Source organism: Hyla sarda, chromosome 2 (genome assembly GCF_029499605.1).
Source record: "Hyla sarda isolate aHylSar1 chromosome 2, aHylSar1.hap1, whole genome shotgun sequence".
NCBI lineage: Eukaryota > Metazoa > Chordata > Amphibia > Anura > Hylidae > Hyla > Hyla sarda.
The window spans coordinates 122,220,847-122,241,131 of record NC_079190.1 but is presented as its reverse complement, the minus strand read 5'-3'; the positions used below and the strand labels follow the sequence as shown (position 1 = coordinate 122,241,131).

Sequence of the window (20,285 nt, the reverse complement as noted above, 5' to 3'; positions counted from 1 at the left end):
TAGTAAAGATATGGCTGAGTGGTAAATTTAGGATGAAATGCAAATTTCAAAGTTGCAGAGGTTTTCCCATCTCGTAGGGATGATATCACATCACTTTATTGTCAGTAAAGGTCCACATTGTGGGAACTGAACGGTTATAAAGAAAAATAGGGACCGTATCATTAAAGGGGTACTCCCGTGAAAAACTTTTTTTTTTTTTTTTTTTAAATCAACTGGTGCCAGAAAATTAAACAGATTTGTAAGTCACTTCTATTAAAAAATCTTAATCCTTCCAGTACTTTTTAGGGGCTGTATACTAAAGAGAAATCCAAAAAAGAAATGCATTTCCTCTGATGTCATGACCACATTGCTCTCTGCTGACCTCTGCTGTCCATTTTAGGAACTGTCCAGAGCAGCATATGTTTGCTATGAGGATTTTCTCCTGCTCAGGACAGTTCCTAAAATGGACAGCAGAGGTCAGCAGAGAGCATTGTGGTCATGACATCAGAGGAAATGCATTTCTTTTTTGGATTTCTCTTTAGTATACAGCCCCTAAAAAGTACTGGAAGGATTAAGATTTTTTAATAGAAATGATTTACAAATCTGTTTAACTTTCTGGCACCAGTTGATTTAAAAAAAAATGCTTTCCACGGGAGTACCCCTTTCAGGCCTCTTCAGTGTCTTCGCTATAGTTCCTTGAACAGCCAGGGGGAGGCTTAGAAAAGATTCCCTGACTTCTTTATTAGACTTTAAATCCCATACAAGTCTACAGGAATTCCAGCATATGCGTCTCCAGATCACTTTAGTTTTGGGATTCAAAGCTGCTGTGAATTTCAAACAGAAATCCTGCTGTCGGGATTGTCATTGGAGATATTGGCATCCATGTCTTGGATAACTCGTGTTAGTTCACGTACAATGCTGGAGGTGAAAAATGACCGACTGGATGGCAGCAGTGCGGATGTATAAGAATTACTGGTTCATAGCATCATCAACAATAATTATATGTGGATTATGTAGATAAACCAATCCTGGTGCTCTTCCTTGCTTCAGCACACCCGAAGACAGAAAATGGCTGCATGTCTTATTATTTATAGAAATATCTGACAGCTCTATGACATTACATTGAGCTGGAATATTGTTATGTTCAGCAAAATGATAAAACTGAATAAGTAATGAGATACATGTTGGCCTTATTCATGGAAAAAAAAATGCAACAAGAATACAAAATAAAAGTTAAGCGGGCTTTTTTCTTCCTACTCCGCTACTCTGAATATAATTATCGTGAAAGCTTTTAATGCTATATCACTTTATTTTCTGATAGGAATCTAATCTAATGACCTGTTGTATCTCTGCCAGCAAGAACAATAGACTATCTTTGATTTGCAGCCACTATAAAGATTATATTAGGGAATAGCATGATTAAAAATGTCCTACTGTAATGTTATTACCGTAATCATTCCCTCTGTAACCTACCCGCATACAGGGAATATGAATATAGCCTTAGCCTGCAGGTGCTGTCAGCTCAGTAAAGCAACCATGTATGATTTTAGTGAAATTGAGACAGAGGCTGCTCTTGATTTGTTGTAAGCCTTACATATACAGTATACTGGCCATCATACAATATGCTGACTGTGAACATAAAAATGCCATGTATTCTAATTCTCCCTCAGGGTCGGATAGGCCCACAAGAGTATCAAAGGATTATCTGTTAGGCCGAAGCTGTGATACAATAATGTGCCATTAATAGGATGTCCCAGAGGACAGTGTCATTTGGAGCTGACCTTGAAACCAATCACTTGTTACCCTATTGTACCTCGGACGTGAAAAGTAGGGTGGCTCCCCAAAATAATTTTTTTCTGGAAGGCCCAGGGAACTTCAGTCCAATGCTGTTACCCACATATCATCATCAGATCACTCCCAGTCAACAAGGGAGCCATGCTAGTAATAAAATATGGTACCAGTTCAGGCATCATAGAAATGTACAACTTTGAATTAAAAAAATAAAATATTAAAGACAGGGTTGTGTGAATAGCTGTAATGACAATTATAGCCACATAGAAAACCCAAAAGAGTGAGAAAAAGCAGGCCAAACATATTTATTAATCAAGTGTTAACTAGTTACGATTGTTTCCACAAACTGCATAGATCAATAGTACAAATGAATATAACAAACTTTGTACTATATATACAGTACAGCCCAAAAGTGTAGATTCACATTGAAGGCATCAAAACTATGAAATAACACATGTGGAATTATATACATAACAAAAAAAGTGTGAAACAACTGAAAATATGTCATATTCTAGGTTCTTCAAAGTAGCCACCTTTTGCTTTGATTACTGCTTTGCACACTCTTGGCATTCTCTTGTTGAGCTTTAAGAGGTAGTCACCTGAAATGGTTTTCACTTCACAGGTGTGCTGGTGTGGAGGAGGAGGTGTGATGGTGTGGGGGTGCTTTGCTGGTGACACTGTTGGGGATTTATTCAAAATTGAAGGCATACTGAACCAGCATGGCTACCACAGCATCTTGCAGCGGCATGCTATTCCATCCGGTTTGCGTTAAGTTGGACCATCATTTATTTTTCAACAGGACAATGACCCCAAACACACCTCCAGGCTGTGTAAGGGCTATTTGAACAAGAAGGAGAGTGATGGGGTGCTGCGCCAGATGACCTGGCCTCCACAGTCACCGGACCTGAAACCAATCGAGATGGTTTGGGGTGAGCTGGACCGCAGAGTGAAGGCAAAAAGGGCCAACAAGTGCTAAGCATCTCAAGACTGTTGGAAGACCATTTCAGGTGACTACCTCTTGAAGCTCATCAAGAGAATGCCAAGAGTGTGCAAAGAAGTAATCAAAGCAAAAGGTGGCTAGAACCTAGAATATGACACATTTTCACACTTTTTTGTTATGTATATAATTCCACATGTGTTAATTCATAGTTTTGATGCCTTCAGTGGGAATCTACAATTTTCATAGTCATGAAAAGAAAGAAAACTCTGAATGAGAAGGGGTGTCCAAACTTTTGGTCTGTACTGTATGTATGTATGTATATATATACACACACACACATACACAAACATACTCCTTTCTTTTGCTATCCAGCTCCCCCTTCCCTACTAAACTTTCACTCACCCTGTAAAATCAGCTCAGTTTCATCCTGTGTTTAGTTCTTGCAGCTCGGTCATAGATAATATTACAAGCTATACAAGTCTACGGAGGGGGAAAGGGAGAGGAGGCAGATTGGAGGGGGAGTGCCTGGAAACACAAGCCTCAGAGAGACAGCAAAGAGACAACTCTGTAAGTAAGAGATCTCACCTCATGGTTTTATACACAGTTTAGAGACTGTTCACTACTGCTTTGGCATGCCTTTCAATGCAGCTGCTTTTGCAGAATCTCCTCCTCTGTTTGTGTGCAGTGTACGGGAGACATCATAGACATTAGGCTATGCTCAACAGCTCTGGGAGAACTGAAAAGTATAGCTTAAAACATACCCGTCAGATTCAACAAAAAAACATTTTTTTTTAAATATATCACTCAGTACCTAATCCTGACCATGTACATCTAATTTTATGTGTCTAGCACCTTTATTTATTTTTTATTACACTTTTAGTTTAGCTCACTAGTCTGAATTCCTCTCAAAGGCTGGAGGCGTGGCCTCACTGTGCATGTCTCCACCCCCTCCCTCAGTATGCTGCCTGCTCACATCTCCCCTAGCATTAGCAAAACTACAACTCTCAGCTTGTCCTCACTGACAGTAGCAGGACACAAGATGACAATGCGAGGATTTTTCAATCAAGGGCTCACAACTGTCAATCAAGGAGGTGTGTCCATGACATAGGTGATGACACATGGACACAGCAGGACTAGTATGTGTCCATGTGTCATCACCTATGACTGGCTTTTTCAGTATGAAATACTGAAAATTTTCTAATAAAAGCAATTGCAAAACCTATTGGTTTTGCATGCTTTACAACATATCAAAAGTTTGTATCTGACAGTGCCCATTTAAACCTGCAGAGCAGAAATCTACTGAAAAATGTCATATATAAGTTGTATTAGGGTACGTTCACACGCGCGGATTTTCACAGCGTATTTAGCTGCGGATCCGCTGGTGAAGGTCCCGTTGTATGGTGGCAATACGCCGTTACCAGCAGACACAGTGCAGCGATGTGTGCGGCATACTCGCATCGTGGCCGCTCTCCCTGCTCTGAGCTAGGCAGAGAGCTCCCGCGATGTGCGAGTATACTGTGACTCGCACATCACAGTGTGCCTGCTGGTAGCGGCGTATTGCCGCTACCAGCAGGCACATGTAAAGCCAGCATAGAGCGGGCCTTCACCAGTGGAATTGCAGCGTAAAATATGATGTAAATCTGCGAGTGTGAACGTACCCTTATAGCCAGAAATAGTTCTGGTCCACATGTACACACACCAGGCAGCTTATCCTAAAAAGTAACTTAAAATGACAGGTATACTTTAAATCGTTAGAATTAATGCACCATATACTGATGTTTTTTTTCTCACAGAAAACAAATAACCTGGGCACTATGTTCTAAAACATAATTCACCATATTATCCATTAGTATTTTGTGATAAGGAACGAAAATTACATGAAAAAAAAAATATCATCAAGCACAGTTCAGTAACAGATGTAGCAGTACAAGACCAGACTCATTTTTCATAATGTACTGAGGAGCTGTCACTTTTAAACAAATCTGATTCTTACACAAGCAGCTGATGTTAATTTTGCCACGATTCAGTGATATGGTAGGCTGCCAATGTAAATAGTAAGGTGCCAATAGTCATTAAACTTTTTTTGCAGAAAGCTCTGCTGATAGGGCATGGCAATGGCTTATAGTATATAACAAGCTGTGACAGCTTGCTTTCCATTGCCCACACTCTTCAGGGTACATAGTATTATAACTTAATAATGTTAACTATACTCAGAATTCCATGACCTAGTTTGAATTGTAAGAGTTAGAATTAAACTTTAAAAAAAATTGCATTTCTAGGTACTGCATATCCAGCCTGTGAATGAGCTCTGGGGACCTGGCCGTAAGCTAGACAAGTATGTAGCTCTGGTGAGGTCCATTCAAAAATGGAAACTCCTCTCTGCAGCACTGGATATGGATTCTGAGTATAGGAATATACATATATATGTTATTTCTTTTTTCAATTATCCCAAGGTCAAGGCTATCCAAGTTCATATGAGAAAAGGAAGTGTAATTTATTAACCAAACAAAGGAACGATAACATGCACTCACCACAGACTGTGTCTAAGCGTCTGGAGGTCCGGGGTCACTGGGAAGCATCAAGGAAGATGCCGAAGCGCTCAGAGGCTATGCCAGTCATTTCACGCTGGTCGTTTCACACGACAATGTGCGCTTCTTCCGGCCTTGGAGGCCGGAAGAAGCGCGCATTGTTGCGTGAAACGACAGGTGTAGCCTCTGAGTGCTTCAGCGTCTTCCTTGATACTTCCCAGTGACCCCGGACCTCCGGACGCTTAGACACAGTCTATGTGGTGAGTGCACGCTATCGTTCCTTTGTTTGGTGGATTTTCATTTACCATAGCTCTATTGCGTGCACCAGTGCCAGTGATTAGCCAACGAATGAGCAAATGCCATCCAGTAATTGTACATGCGGCCCTGCTGCGCTATTGATCGAGCCTTGTAAAGACTCAGCAAGAAAGAAAGTTTTGTGTGTAGTAAACACACTGATACATTTGTATGTTATTATCTACATTATATAAAAAGTTTTTCCAAATGACAGATAAAGACCCACTCTGTGCAGTGTATAGGTTAAAGTAATGCTATGGACAAATGCTTCCATTTTTGCTACGATCTTTGGAGCTCCTTCAGTGTGTTATTGTTGGTGTCTTTGTTTAATCTATAATTTGGTACCAATTTCGACTACTTTGTCAGATCCATCACATAAAATCAAAATAAAACCCATTTTAATAAAAAAAAAAAAAAAAGGAGAAACACCAACTGTAGGCAGTGTATGCACAAACAGCTACCGTGCCAAGATTTACAATAGTAAAGTGAATGAAAAGCGAATGACCAGGGAATCAGGAGTTTGTCTGGCGCAGAGAGGAACCATCAGACAGCCAAGTAAAATCAATGGATTTATTAGATGCAACGCGTTTCGCTGCGCATGCAGAATGACACAGATCAACCGTTGAGGCACAAGTTTTTGTTAAGATACCGGTCACACTCTTAATAGCTGCTTTGCTAAATCTTCAACATTTATAACCCAACAGCTTTTCTCGGAATTACTAGCATATTGTTTAGGTAGGGTCAAACGTGCCATATTTTCGTGCACTCTTGCTGCTGCGTATTTCCCTACCCATTGAAGTCAAAATCAGCTACAGAAAATTTGCAGCAAAATACGGCATGTGTGACTCTACCCTATGCTGAAGAACCGCTGTATGGTGCCTTTACATGTGCCTGCTCAGAGCGGCAATACACCGCTATGAGCAGACACACTGAAGTGATATGCAAGTCGCCGCACATGCACGGTGTACTCGCACACATCGCGGCCGCTCCCCCTGCTCTAAGGGCTAGGCCGAGCTGCCGCGATGTGCAAGTATACTGCGCATGCGTATTGCCGCTCTGAGAGGGCACATGTAAAGGCACCATACAGCGGTCCTTCAGCGGCGGATCCGCTTGTGTGAACATACCCTTATACTGTTTTATTTATATACCCTAAATAAAAAATGGCAGACACTCTATACCACTATGTTAGAAACATATTTTCTTACATCTCTACAGATGAATGGGTTTCTAAGATGCACTAAAGATACAGAATACAACAATTAAGAGGCTAGATCACACTAGTGTATTGGGATAATAATATCCGAAAAGCATAACATTGGCACTCACCCAGTTAAAAAGCTGCATTTTATTGCTTTATTAAAAAATCCCTTGCCGACACGGAACAAACAGTTCCAGCTCCAGCTGCGGCTCGAACTGTTTGTTCCCTGACGGCGAGTGATTTTTAATGAAGCAATAAATGCTACGTTTTAACTGGGTGAGTGCATATGTTATGCTTTTTGGATATTATTTTTAGTTGATGGACTTATGTTTACTTTATTCACATTTGAGCACCCCCATTTGAGTTTTTTGATTCCTCAAGGTCTTAAAGCTTTCTATTACCCAGTATGTTTAGAGGCAGAGTCTATAATATATTATTTAGTGTCACATGTATTTCTTCTTGTGCCTAGTATAATGTTTCTCGATGTTTTTAAGCTAAGAAACCTTTCCATCAAAGTGCACCCTACGCGATGATTATACATTGTGCTGCACTTATTAACCCCTTAAGGACACACGTCAAATATATGGCGCTGCAGAGAGATACTTCACGCACAGCGCTGTACATTTACAGCACGGCTGTTAATCGAGTGCAGGAGCTGGGCTCGCTTTCTGCACAGTGGGTCCTAGCAGACATCAACAATCGCGCTAATGTCCACCACTAACCCTCAAATGCCATGATCAATACAGCTGCTGTGGGGGTCTGATCAGCCAAGATGGCGGATAGAGGTCCCCTCACCTGCCTTCATCCGTCTCCTGGGGTCTTCTGTTCTGATCTGCCTTCCAGCAGACCAGAGAAGAAGATCGCCGATAATGCTGATCAGTGCTATGCCTATGCCTAGCACTGAACAGGATTAGCAATCTGAAGATTGCTATAAATAGTCCCCTATGGGGACTAAAAAAGTGTAAAATAAAAGTTTTTAAAAAAAGGGAAAAAAAAATGAAAAATCTGCTCCCCCTAAAGTTTTAAGTCACCCCTTTTCCCTATTTTAGTAAAATAAAACAAAACATAAAAAATGATAAACATATTTGGTATTGCTGCGTGTGTAAACGTCCGAACTATAAAAATATAATGTTAGTGATCCCCTACGACCAATAGCAGAAACGTAAAAGAAAAAGTCCCAAATTTCTGCTTTTTGGTCACACCACATTGCAAATAAAAATTGGTAAAAAGCTATCAAAAAGTCACATATACACAAAAGTTGTACTAAAACAAACTACAGATCATGGCGCAAAAAAATTAGTTCTCATACATCCGTGAATACGAAAAAAATTAGAAAGTTAGAGATGTTAGGGCAATTTTAAACTTACTGATTTTGTATAAAAAGTTTGAGATTTTTTAAAAGCAGTACAATAATAGAAATGTATGTAACCATGGATATCATTTTTATTGTATTGACCTAGAGAATAAAGAAAACATGTAATTTTTACAATAAGCGTACAGCGTGAAAATGAAAGCCCACGAAATGAGCAAAATTGTGATTTTTGTTTAAATTTCCTTACACAAAACTTATTTTGGGGTTTAACATACATTTTAGGGTAAAATGAGTGATGGCATTACAAAGTACACCTAGTCACACAAAAGACAAGCCCTCATGTGAGTCTTTAAATGGAAATATAAAAAAGTTATGGATTTTAGAAGGCGAGGAGGAAAAAAACAAAAAAATTGTCTGTATCCTTAAGGCCAAAATCGACTTAAAATCACAACATGGGGACGACTGCTGGTTTGCTTTTGAGACATGGCAGTGTGTACCCCCTGGGGTACAGGTACTACAGGTTATCTGGTCAGTATTTTGCATAATTTGTATTTCTAAGCTAAAACCTAAAGCAGGGCCAAAATACACAAGATGTGCAGGCCTTCTACAAATACTGGTACAAATTACTAACCAGAATACTGCTGTCTGAATAGGGCCCAATGAAAATAAAAAGATCCAGCAATGGATCCCAATGCATTTATTTTAATAAGATATTACTTTGCAGCACTGACCTAGTAAATGCATTAAAGGAAAAAAATAAATAAATTAAAAAAAAAACAACAGTGAAGAAGTTATATACTATAGACAATTTTGGGGTTATTTTTTGCAGAAATTTCTGTGACTGAAAATAAGCTTCTACAAACATATGAATTTCGTTTTTGCAGCATTAACATGGATTTTTGCAAGCCTCTTCAAGAAGACTTGTGACCGTAAAATAAGTACAGAAATACGCCTGTATTATACTCCTAAGAAACTGGCCCAAGGTACATGAATGTAAGAGAGGGAATCAAAATAATAATAATTCAGCTCACCTAGAGAAATGAACAATAGAGGTCTGCTTTACTATACAATAAGAAAATATAGATTTTTGAACCTTTTACATTTTTTTTTATGGACTAAAAAAACAAGTGTTTTCGATCGAAATCATGCCGCCATAAGAAACAAGTGCCAACATAGCTTAGCAAAAACACAAAACAAAAGGTTTAGAATTTGTACAATTTGCAGCCTGCATGCTATTCATTGTGTGCCCAGCACGAGCACATTTAATATTATGAAAAAATAGAATGTTGTTCAAAAATTGTGCGGAAAGTTCTACAAGCCTAGATGACTGGAACGCCCCAGGAAGCAATGGAACGTTCATTTATAGGTTTTACATAATCATGTTAACAAGCCTGACTCTCTGCGCTGTTATCACGTAGATTTTTTTGGCCACTGCAGCCAACTGCTGTACCATTATTAATGGATTTTATGTAGAACAGAAGAATGTGACAGATGAACACAGGCCTATCACTTGGAATATTCAGGATTACGACAATGCAACTAAATAATTAGGATTTGCTGGCGTTCTCTGCAAGATAACAAGGATTTCACACATTTTACTGAAAGCGGTGTTATGTGATTTGAATTAGATATGAAAAGTAACTATTTAATCATAACATACAGCGCTATCAACTCTTTTAGATGGTAAGAAGAGAAGTTACTGTTTGTTTATAGCATTTTTTAGTTATAGGCAATCTTTGCAAAAAACAAACAAAGAGCAAGCTACATAAAGGGCTAATACCCTTCAGTGTAATAAATAATATATACCGTATTTTTCGCCGTATAAGACGCACTTTTTCTTCCCCAAAGCTGGGGGGGAAAAGTTGGTGCGTCTTATACGGCAAATACACATTAAAACCCTGTCCTATCGCGGTGGTCCCTGCGGCCATCAACGTCCGGGACCCGCGGTTAATACAGGACATCACCGATCGCGGTGATGCCCTGTATTAACTCTTCAGATGTGGCGATCAAAGCTGATCGCCGCATCTGAAGCGAAAGTGAAACTAACCCGGTTGCTCGGGACCACCATGGTGAAATCGCGGCGTCCCGAACAGCTTACAGGACACCGGGAGGAACCTCCTCAGTGTCTGCTCCGTGCCGGGATCCCCGTGGAATTTCAGTGTAATATTCCACATAAGAATTCTGTACAGACATTCCATGAAAAAAACAAAAAACAAGTATAAATTCTCACCATTTTTCAAAGAACTTTTCTCAATGATCTGTAATATTATTGTAAGTCACTAAATTCACCAAAAATGACTCATTACCCCAGAAAAAAAAAGTCTTGGCCACAAGGTATTTGGCTTTCCTGAAAACTGCTCTCCGCTGCCTGCACTTAGAGAATTTCCTTTTCTAGCCACAGAAAGACCAAAAAGGGGCACAGGAAGTGAGTACAGGGCATATTGTTATGCAGGGGAGGAAGCACAGACCATGTGCATGAAAGCTGTGCCTGTCTACCTCCTTCAGAGAGCCCATACTGTGTCTGAAAGATAAATCAGGGCTCCCATTTTATCTTATATCTCTTATCTATACTGTTTTGGGCAAGTCTCTTTTGTAAATACTACTGTTTTTACTATGTACACAGTGCAGTGCTGTTCACTGCTTATACAAGGGCTGCTTTTGTGATTTAATCCTACCCTTGTTTCGATCCTGCTGGTGTTTCCTATTTGCTCAAATATCACCTTGCATTAATAACACTCTTCTCCCCCCAAATGCCATCTTTAGTGCTGTACTGTAAATCTTTCCCAGCACAGAGTCAGCCTTTTCACTCTTAGTAGTGCTATTTGTCCCTCACTATGTCATGGCACAGCAGAGAGGAGGACGGATTATGAGTAAGCACTGTCCTATGATTGGACAAAGAAAAAAGGTAAAGGAAGTCCAGGTGTAAGTACTGCTGGAAATCAGGCCAGCTCTGGTTAAACCCCACTGAAATGAACAGAGTGAGGCATAGCTGTGTACATGCAAGCGACCCTTAAGAGCTAAAGAACATCGGCAAGAGCACTAAAATCACCTTACCTCCTCTTTATAAGGTTACCCTATAGAGGTTTCTTTAAAAACTTTTAAAAGTACACTTCAAGCTATGTATATTGACTACTATTGTTTTTATTTCCTGGTTAGAGGTAGAAATTGCACATTTTTAAGTCATTAATGAGAACCATCATTAACCAAAATGTGTGTCTTATTTATTAACTGTAGACAAAAAAAAATTCTATTTGAGCATTTTTCACCTAATCAAGAGGGTAAAATATGCCCAGATGGCAGCTCATTAGCAGTTAGATGCAGTATAAAATAAGCCAGAAACATGGTACAGGACCACGATGAGGTTATTTTCTAAAATAATGCAGAGACATTATCATTTTCTTAGATTTTTCAATATTTGTAGTATTTGCTCATTATTGCAGGTTAATTCTATTAAGAACTGTGTGTATAAATTTGATGAAAATGTTAACGTTTTAGGTCAGGTGTCCCTGATACTACTGTGGGTCACCTGCCAGACGCGTTCTCATACCATTCCTGGTATGACTCTCACCTTTAAATATTGCTTCCTGTGGGAGCCCATGGAGAATGAGTTAAAATTAACTAAGAATATGGTCAGCATTCAAGCAGTATTGGCAGCCTCGCATTGGTATCTGTCACCCTGTTAGCAAATTTTGGGCGCTAGGAATTTCAAAGACTATATGTCAACTTGTTAGGGGATTAACCCTTTTGTACAAGGCTGAAGGTACTGTATATCATTTAGCGGAAGAATTTAACAGTATTTTTCTCATGTAGTTGTACTGTATATACTGTATTGTAGTGTCCTTATTATTCCTTAGGTGAATCCTTTCCCATATAAAGTACATCCTGACTGTTTGTTGTTGGTACAGCCACTGAGAAAAGGATTGGTGAGCTTTGGAGTGTGGCTTTTGTGGTCAGTATCATTTCATTTTTGTGGGCTGGAGGCTTGAAGAGGCCTTCCTATAAAATGACAGGTGGTTGGCTGAATGGGAACCCTAGTCTTTTGTTGAGGGACTCGTAAGTTAGAGGTGCCATAGGGGTACTGCAATGTCTGACATGTGTTAACGAGGAGCAGATAAGCTGTCACATTAGTATAGCAGGCGAGAAGAGTATTGTGTGCCTGGAAAAAAGTCAGTTCTGGGGACTCTGCTAGGGGTTACGAGAGACATGAGCCTAGAGGGGAACCAATATGGGTATCGTAGTCACGCTATTGCAGACAAACAATAGGGAAGTTCGAGTCCAGTCCAGTGTATAGAGGGAGAATTACTTGCCCAAGGAAAGAACTGTGGCCTAGATGGTCCACTCCAGTGATTTAGTGTTCTGGTTGAAAATTGTTGGAGGGTTTAGGTTAGGGTGTGGTTTCCAGGGCCAGGTGTAACGGAGACTCTCCTCCTGGTTGACCGACAAATGAAGTTGGATTGAAAATTATATACTGTAATGGATATTTAACAATCTTTGAACATTATGTGAAATTCTTTTACATGCATGAGATATATCACTTATTAATGTGCTGATTGTCATACTGAGACATTTCAGCTACAATCTTACACTCAATCACATGGCTGTTTATCTCCTGCTTAAAGGGTTCTCTACTGTCATCTGGAGCAGACGGCAGGGGTCGTGACATCACAACGATTCCCCTTGTGACATCACACCATGCCCCCTCAATGCAAGTCTATAGGAGGGGACGTGGCGACAGCCACACCCCCTCCCATAGACTTGCATTGAGGGGGCGTTGTGTGACGTCACCCAGCGTTCGTTTAGTATGCTGGGTGCCGGGAGTCATGACATCATGACCATGCCCCCTTGTGATGTCACAACACGCCCCCTCCATGCAAGTCTATGGGAGGGGGTGTGGAGGTCACAACGCCCCCTCCCATAGACTTGCATTGAGGGTGCGTGGTGTGACGTTACAAGGGGACATGGTCATGACATCACAACTCCCATCGCCAGCACCCAGCTTTCTAAATGAATGCTGGTTGCTGCACAGAAATTGTGGGGGTGCCCCACGATCAGACATCTTATCCCCTATCCTTTGGATAGGGAATAAGATGTCTAGGTGCGGAGTACCCCTTTAAAATATGTTTTTTCACCCAATCTGTAGAAGGGGAGGTAAGAGATAACATTCTTATCTCCACAGTTCCTGGCTCACCCACCTTTGATCCTGTATCTAGAGGGTCTGCATTACAAATGTTGGGGGGGGGGGGGAATAATGCAAACTTAGTGTGAGACAGAATAGCAGAACAGGCAGTTCTTACAACACTACCTTACAAATTGTATCATGGGTATGAAGGCAGGTGTAAACAGAATCATGTCTATAAAAGAGGAGAGAGGAATTATGGGAAATAGAATCCTTCAAATTGATATTACCCTCCACAGTAAGCTCTGGCAGCATCAAAACAAATGTGCTGTACTGATAATCAAAATTAAACAACTACTTCTGATCTATGATAACTAAATCCAGATGGGAGATCCCGCACTCATCATGTCCATCGCTGTGTCTGAGGAGGTTCAACGGAAGAGAAAGGTGCGAAGAGTAGACGGGGCTCAGACGCCTCTGAGCCCTGTCTACTCTTCTCACCTTCCAGTTATTGTTTTTTGCTATGCACTTATTCATCTGTGCACCTCCTACACCATCCACTTTTAAGTTGGAATTGCCACTATTGGGACTTTCCATTTCTCTACCAATGTGAACAGTGCCTCCCCTCACTCTTTTTTACTTTGCATTTACTTCTGATCTATGCTGGCATTTCTAGTCAGCATTCAGACATATAAGAATTGTGTCTTATAAACTCAGTATACCCTATTATTGCTTTTAAAACAGCACTCCATGAGAGCATCTGCTTGTATAGTTTATTATGACTAACCTTTATCCAAGCAAGCATGGCTCTCTTTCTTAGAATGCAGGATGTAAAAGAAAGGGATATATAATGCAGTTGACTGGGCTACAATGTAGGCCAAGAAGACGTGTTTAGTGATAAAGTTAATACTACGTTAGATCTATGCTGCATCTTCTACTTAAAGCACTTATGAGAAACTGCAAAACTGAGGGCAGAACAACTTCTGTGTCAGTGGAATATAAAGATTTCCCCTGAGTTTAATAGTGATTCGTATCCCCCATTTCAACTATATCAGCAATGTATTGACTTTATAAGAAATGAAAGAAATAGATGCCACAAGCGCATACTGTAGTATTACAGCCTATTATTGACTGTCAGAGTGATGCAGATCCCTGGGGTAATTGTATTCCTCAAGAAAACATTTTCATCTAGGAAACAACAATTTCATCTTATCTCTGAATAGGGGTCTGCACATAATTTAGCACAGGAGAGCACCTGAAGGCGTACAAAATATAATGGAGCAATACAAATCACAGGACATTCAGCAAAAAGCAAATTCTCTTGTACTTTTATACACTCATTCACATCATCGAATTGGCCTCAGGCTAAACTACTACTGTTATTTGCTAGGCAAGTTTATATTGCTTTTTCACTAATTTAGTATTTTGTGTCTTCAAATGCACTTATTACCCCAATGTCACAAAAAAAATAACACCATATCAATTTATATCCCCTGAAGTAAAGAAATAAGGAAGTCATTTCTCTTGGAGCCATGTTTTGGAAAACATCTGTAAACATTTGTTTAACACTATATGTGAATTATGTTTCCACAACTTTCAAATAAGCAGATCACCTTAAAGGGGTACTCCGCTGCTCAGCATTTGGAACAAACTTGCACTGAGGGGGCGGGGTGTGATGTCATGAGGGGGTGGGGCTAAGACGTCACGAGCTCCTGGCGCCGGCTCCAGCGTTTGGAACAGTTTGTTCCAAACGCTGAGTAAGTGTCATGAAAAATGACTATAAATATCAAAAGTAATCTTAGAGGGGTTCTTACATACCCCATTTAGGCTGGGTTCACATGCAGTATTTTGGTCCTCATACAGGTCAGCATTATTAGCCAAAACCAGGAGTGCGACCGACACATAGAAAAACTATATGTGAGATTTGTAAAATGAGTCCTGAAAGAAGGACCAAATGCCATATATGTACACCCAATATAATATAATTTTACAATGTGCTGACAAGAGAGAACTTTAAAAATGTTCTAGATGTTTTAAACTTAAATTAACACATGATGAACTCAAAAGGATTGTCCAGAGGAAAAAAAAAAACTACTTTATTTATGTTGTTTTAAAATGTGATTTAATGACACTTATTAATAGGTTACGTTCACACATACTGTATACGCTGCAGAATTTATGTAGCGTATATATTCGAGTATAAGCCGAGTTTTTCAGCACGATTTTTCGTACTGAAAACACCCCCTTCGGCTTATACTGGAGTGAACAAAAAACGCTTCTGGCTTGGTTCCTATGGGCAACTCAGCAGCTTTTCCTCTAGACAGGTTTTGATTAATCTCCCACATTGTGTATATAGGGCGACCAGTCTGTCAAGCCCAGTGAGGCAGGGAGCAGCAATGGAAAGCCATCTTCTTGACTTCATACCAAGTTCCCAGATCATCTTTAAGGCTATAATACTTTTTTTTTTTATGCTGCAGTGCAGTTAAATTGAAGTGACAGTGCCAGTTTTATGTTGCATGAGATTCGGACAGCATGAAATGGCTGATCCCTTGAATAGAAGAGTTCAGTTAAACTTATACCAGCATTATGGCTTTAGTTCATTGCAGAGCCAAGCCAGTTACAGGTTGCCAACATTTTTGACTGTAAAAACTAAAGCCGCAGACTATCTTATCCTTGCAACCACATCTTTACTGAAGATGTGTTTTATTTTACATTACGAATAATACAAAATTGCCAACACATCGAAATTATAGTCCTAAAGTGGATTACATAATAAGAAAGAACTTGCTGTGCTATTTATATAGAATATATTTATATATAAACTGTGTATAAAATGAATCTTTGTTGATGAAATTCATTAACAGCAGTAAAAAATCTAACAGTCCCCTAGTGCCTTATTGTCACACTGCAATTGTGCAGCTTTTGTCGCATCGCCTGATCATTTTCTCAGCTATATGGGGATCCTGCTTGTACATGTATTCTCAAAGTATTGTGTCGCCAGAAGAATAGTATTTTCCCTGTAACACTGCATGGCTAATTTTACTCTAGCCCAGCCAAAAAAAAATATATATATATATATATTTTAACAGCATGTCAAAATGAAATACTAGGAGCATTGTTAAAATGACAGTAAAATAAATGTAAATTTAGATTGCTGTCACAAGTGGCTGCCTGGCTCTGTGATGATGTTAGGTTGCCATAACATTTTCCATAGCAACTTTGTCTCTTATTGCATTAAAAAAAAATGCTTATGTGTTCTAAAAGCCTGTTAAGATAAAATGATTACATCAATCCTCCTATGTAATGATCCTACATAAAACCTTATCAGACTGAAAACCTAGCAAAATGTAATCTATATAATAGCATTGGCGCTGCAGAATTACGACACTGGATTCAGCTACCTCCCAACTTCAATGTAATGAGAATGATCAGGCTTTCACTGCTATTCTTCTCAATTGCCTCATTCCAAGAATCATTTTTGTAATATGTGAAATGAGCTCAGTGTATTATATATATATGCCGCCATATCTTACATTATCTGCACTATGACTTTGAAAAGTAATTAGATGACTGCCTATATTTCATCCTAAGCCATTGTGAATCTGTAATGCACTTGGTAAGGTAGTGCTAAGTAACTTGCATAAAATAATCAAATACAAAGGCCGTGCAAGGGCAGGCAATGTATCAACGCTCGGTAAGATCCTCAGACACCATTCTAATGATCCCTTTATTATTTAAGTCTGGATTTTTGATCTGGCTCTTGATCAACCCTTCAAAATAATAGATAAATTAGGAACTACATTAATAAGGAAAACGGAAGGGCTATAACCTCCACTATATCCGAAATTAAATTTTTTTCAGAAATTGAGATGTCTTATAAAGACAGAATTTATTGCTCTATTGGGTCCAGGATTTCTAGACAGTTATTTCAGACTACAGACTATATATCATCTCAGTAGGACAGTAAATATCACATTCCTCAACTCTGAAATATATAGGAAAAAAGGACATTTAGATATCACGAGTGTTACTCTAAGTGGTATATAATAAAAGCGCTATGTTTTGTCTAGAAAAAAAATCCTTTAATTCACCTATGCATTTGCCTAAGCCTTTAAGGACAACTTATTCTTTAATAGGAGTACTCCAGGGGAAAAAATGATTTCAAATCAACTGGCCAGAAAGTTATACAGATTTGTAAATGACTTTACAAATTACTTTGCAGTTTGACCACAGTGCTCTCTGCTGACACCTCTGTTCATGTCAGGAACTGTCCAGCGCAGGATTGATTTGCTATGGAGATTTGCTCCTGCTCTGGACAGTTTCTGACACAGACAGAGAGGGCAGCAGAGAGCGCTGTGGTCAGACTTGAAAGAACTAGACAATTTTCTCTGAAGTATACAGCAACTGATAAGTACTGGAAGGATTAAGATTTTACTTAGAAGTAATTTACAAATTGGTATAACTTTTTGGTACCAGTTGATTTAAAAAAAAAAATGTTCCCCTCCAAAGAACCTCTTTAAAAGGTTTCTCCAGCTGGAATTATTCATGGCTTACTCACAGGGCAAGCCATTAATAGTTGATCAGCTGGATGTCAATACTCAACATCCCTGCTGGTGCTGAAAAATCATCAATGTACAGGAGCTAGAAGCCTCAGATCCAAATATTGTTTATAGTGGTGGTGCTGCGCAACTGTGGCATGGTTCCCATTTAAGTAAATAGATAGGCCAAAAATAATTTAGCCTTTAAATGGCTACTGTCCCTTTAAAAAAACTTGACATATAGTAGAGATATGTCAAAAATGTTGATCTGTCAGAGTCTGAAAGTTCAGAACGTCACCATATTTAGAACTAGCTGGGAGAAGAGAGCGCTAAGCAAGGCAAACTTACAATATAAGTCTATGAGATTGTCTCGGCCAGCTGCACTTTTCTCCTCGCTCATTCTAACAGTTGTAGAGATCTGTACACTTAGACCTCGACCGATCAAAACTTTTGACATGTCAAAAGTATTTTTATAGGGACAGGTACACCGTAAGTTGGACATACAAGTCCTGTCGGATTGTTCATATGAACAATCGTGCTATCAACATGCCAGGCAAAACTAAAAGATAACAGTTTTTTGTATGAAAAAAAAATTCCATTGAGGTTGTACAAAGTGGTGAATTCAACTGATGATGTCATACACTATTTTTTTTTTCCAGCCAACTACAGTTGAAAAGATACGGTATGACTGATCACATATCAGTATCCATAAGTATGCTGTTGGCCATCACAAACAATTTCACACCACAGGCAAAGGTCAGCTGAAATGGGCACATATTCCAATGTAGCCAAAAGTAAATGGAATAACAAAACAGTAGCATAGTGGCTCAGTGGTGAGCACAGTTGCCTTGCAGGGCTAGGGTCTTAGGTTCAAATGCCACCATGGACAGCATCTACATCTGTGTTTGCGTGGGTTTCTTCCGGGTAGTCCAGTTTCTCCCACACTCCAAAAAGCATACTGATAATAGAATTTAGATTGTGAGCCCCAATAGGGACAGGTACCGATGTAAGTGATTACAAGCTATGTACAGGGCTGCAGAATACGTGGGCTATAAATATATTAAAGGGGTATCCCGACCTACGACATCTTATCCCCTATCCAAAGGATAGGGGATAAGAGGTCTGATCGCGGGGGGCCCCCCGATCTTCCTGCAGCACCCGCATTAGATGCGGGGCTGCGTCTCCAGGCTCGGAAAGTTTCCAGCACTGGAAACGTGACGTAACACCACACCCCCTCATGGATAGGGGATAAGATGTCTTAAGCCGGAATACCCCTTTAAGGAATTATTATTAATCAACGGACAAGCATGTATGATAGCTAATAGCATAGGTAGGAGGTAGGTAGAACCTAGGGAACATGCAGACATAATGATGCAAGAAAGTAGACAAAGAAGACATCAGAAGCACTGGAACACTATGAGATATCAATGTCCCTCTCTTAAGAAAGAAACAATCCTGGCACAACCACTATTCAAGTCCATACAGGTGTATGGTCATAATATAAGCCCTAGTCTTGCTGTAAGCTCTGTCCTCTTATATAGATGGTGCTACACGTAGAGATACAGTTCAGTAAAACATTCCAAGTAGAGAAAAGCAAGAATAACGGAGCACTCACCCCAAAGTAGGTGTAAACAAGAGCTTCTTTATTGTGCAACTTGATAGCAGACAAGGGCTTCCACATAGCAGGGGAGGCAAGAGCTTCTTTATTGTGCAACTTGATAGCAGACAAGGGCTTCCACATAGCAGGGGAGGCAGAAGAGATGTTCAGTGGAGGTTTTTGCAGTCACACAGGGCGACGGTCCGTACCACACAGTTGAGCTTCGTCAGGCCCCCTGGGCCTGACGAAGCGCAACTGCGCGATACGGACCGCCGTTCCATATGACTGCAAAACCCCCCGCTGAACATCTCTTCTGCCTCCCCTGCTATGTGGAAGCCCTTGTCTGCTATCAAGTTGCACAATAAAGAAGCTCTTGTCTACACCTACTTAGGGGTGAGTGCTCCGTTATTCTTTCTTCTCTCTACTTGGAATGTTTTACTATGAGATATCAAGTTTAGCACATCCTTTAACTGGAAGATAACACAGATCTTAGGGATAAAAACCTTTACATGCATTATAATTAACCAAACCCCAAGGCCGTAGCCTGGGGTGCAAAACACCTCAATTTTCTCCCCCCTAAAATTGCCGCCTCTACATGTTTCGCCATCACACGGCGTTCTCAAGAGGCAATATGTGGCAACCATATTCATGTTGCCACATATTGCCTCTTGAGAACGCCGTGTGACGGCGAAACATGTAGAGGTGGCAATTTTGTGTTTTAATTAGTGTCACAATTGGGAAGTTTGGGCTTCTGCAGAGCCCTGTACACTGGAGCCATGTTGCCCCAATAACTATCATTCTCCCATGTGACATTGCATTTTTAATTATCACTTTCTGGAATTGTTACTTTTTAGATATATACCATTAAAAGTTATGTTTTAGGGGGGAGAAAATTGAGGTGTTTTGCACCCCAGGCTACGGCCTTGGGGTTTGGTTAATTATATTGTTTTGGCCTCATAGCCCCCTTTTGGGTCATTTTGTAGTTTTTGGTT

The 20,285-nt window shown here is 39.9% G+C and overlaps 1 protein-coding gene across 2 annotated transcripts in view; it reads right to left on the bottom strand.

The window, feature by feature from the left end:
• Nucleotides 1–20,285, bottom strand: part of ENOX1 (ecto-NOX disulfide-thiol exchanger 1) — a 220,610-nt gene that overhangs the window by 84,874 nt on the left and 115,451 nt on the right. The gene's annotated exons all lie outside the window — the stretch shown is intronic.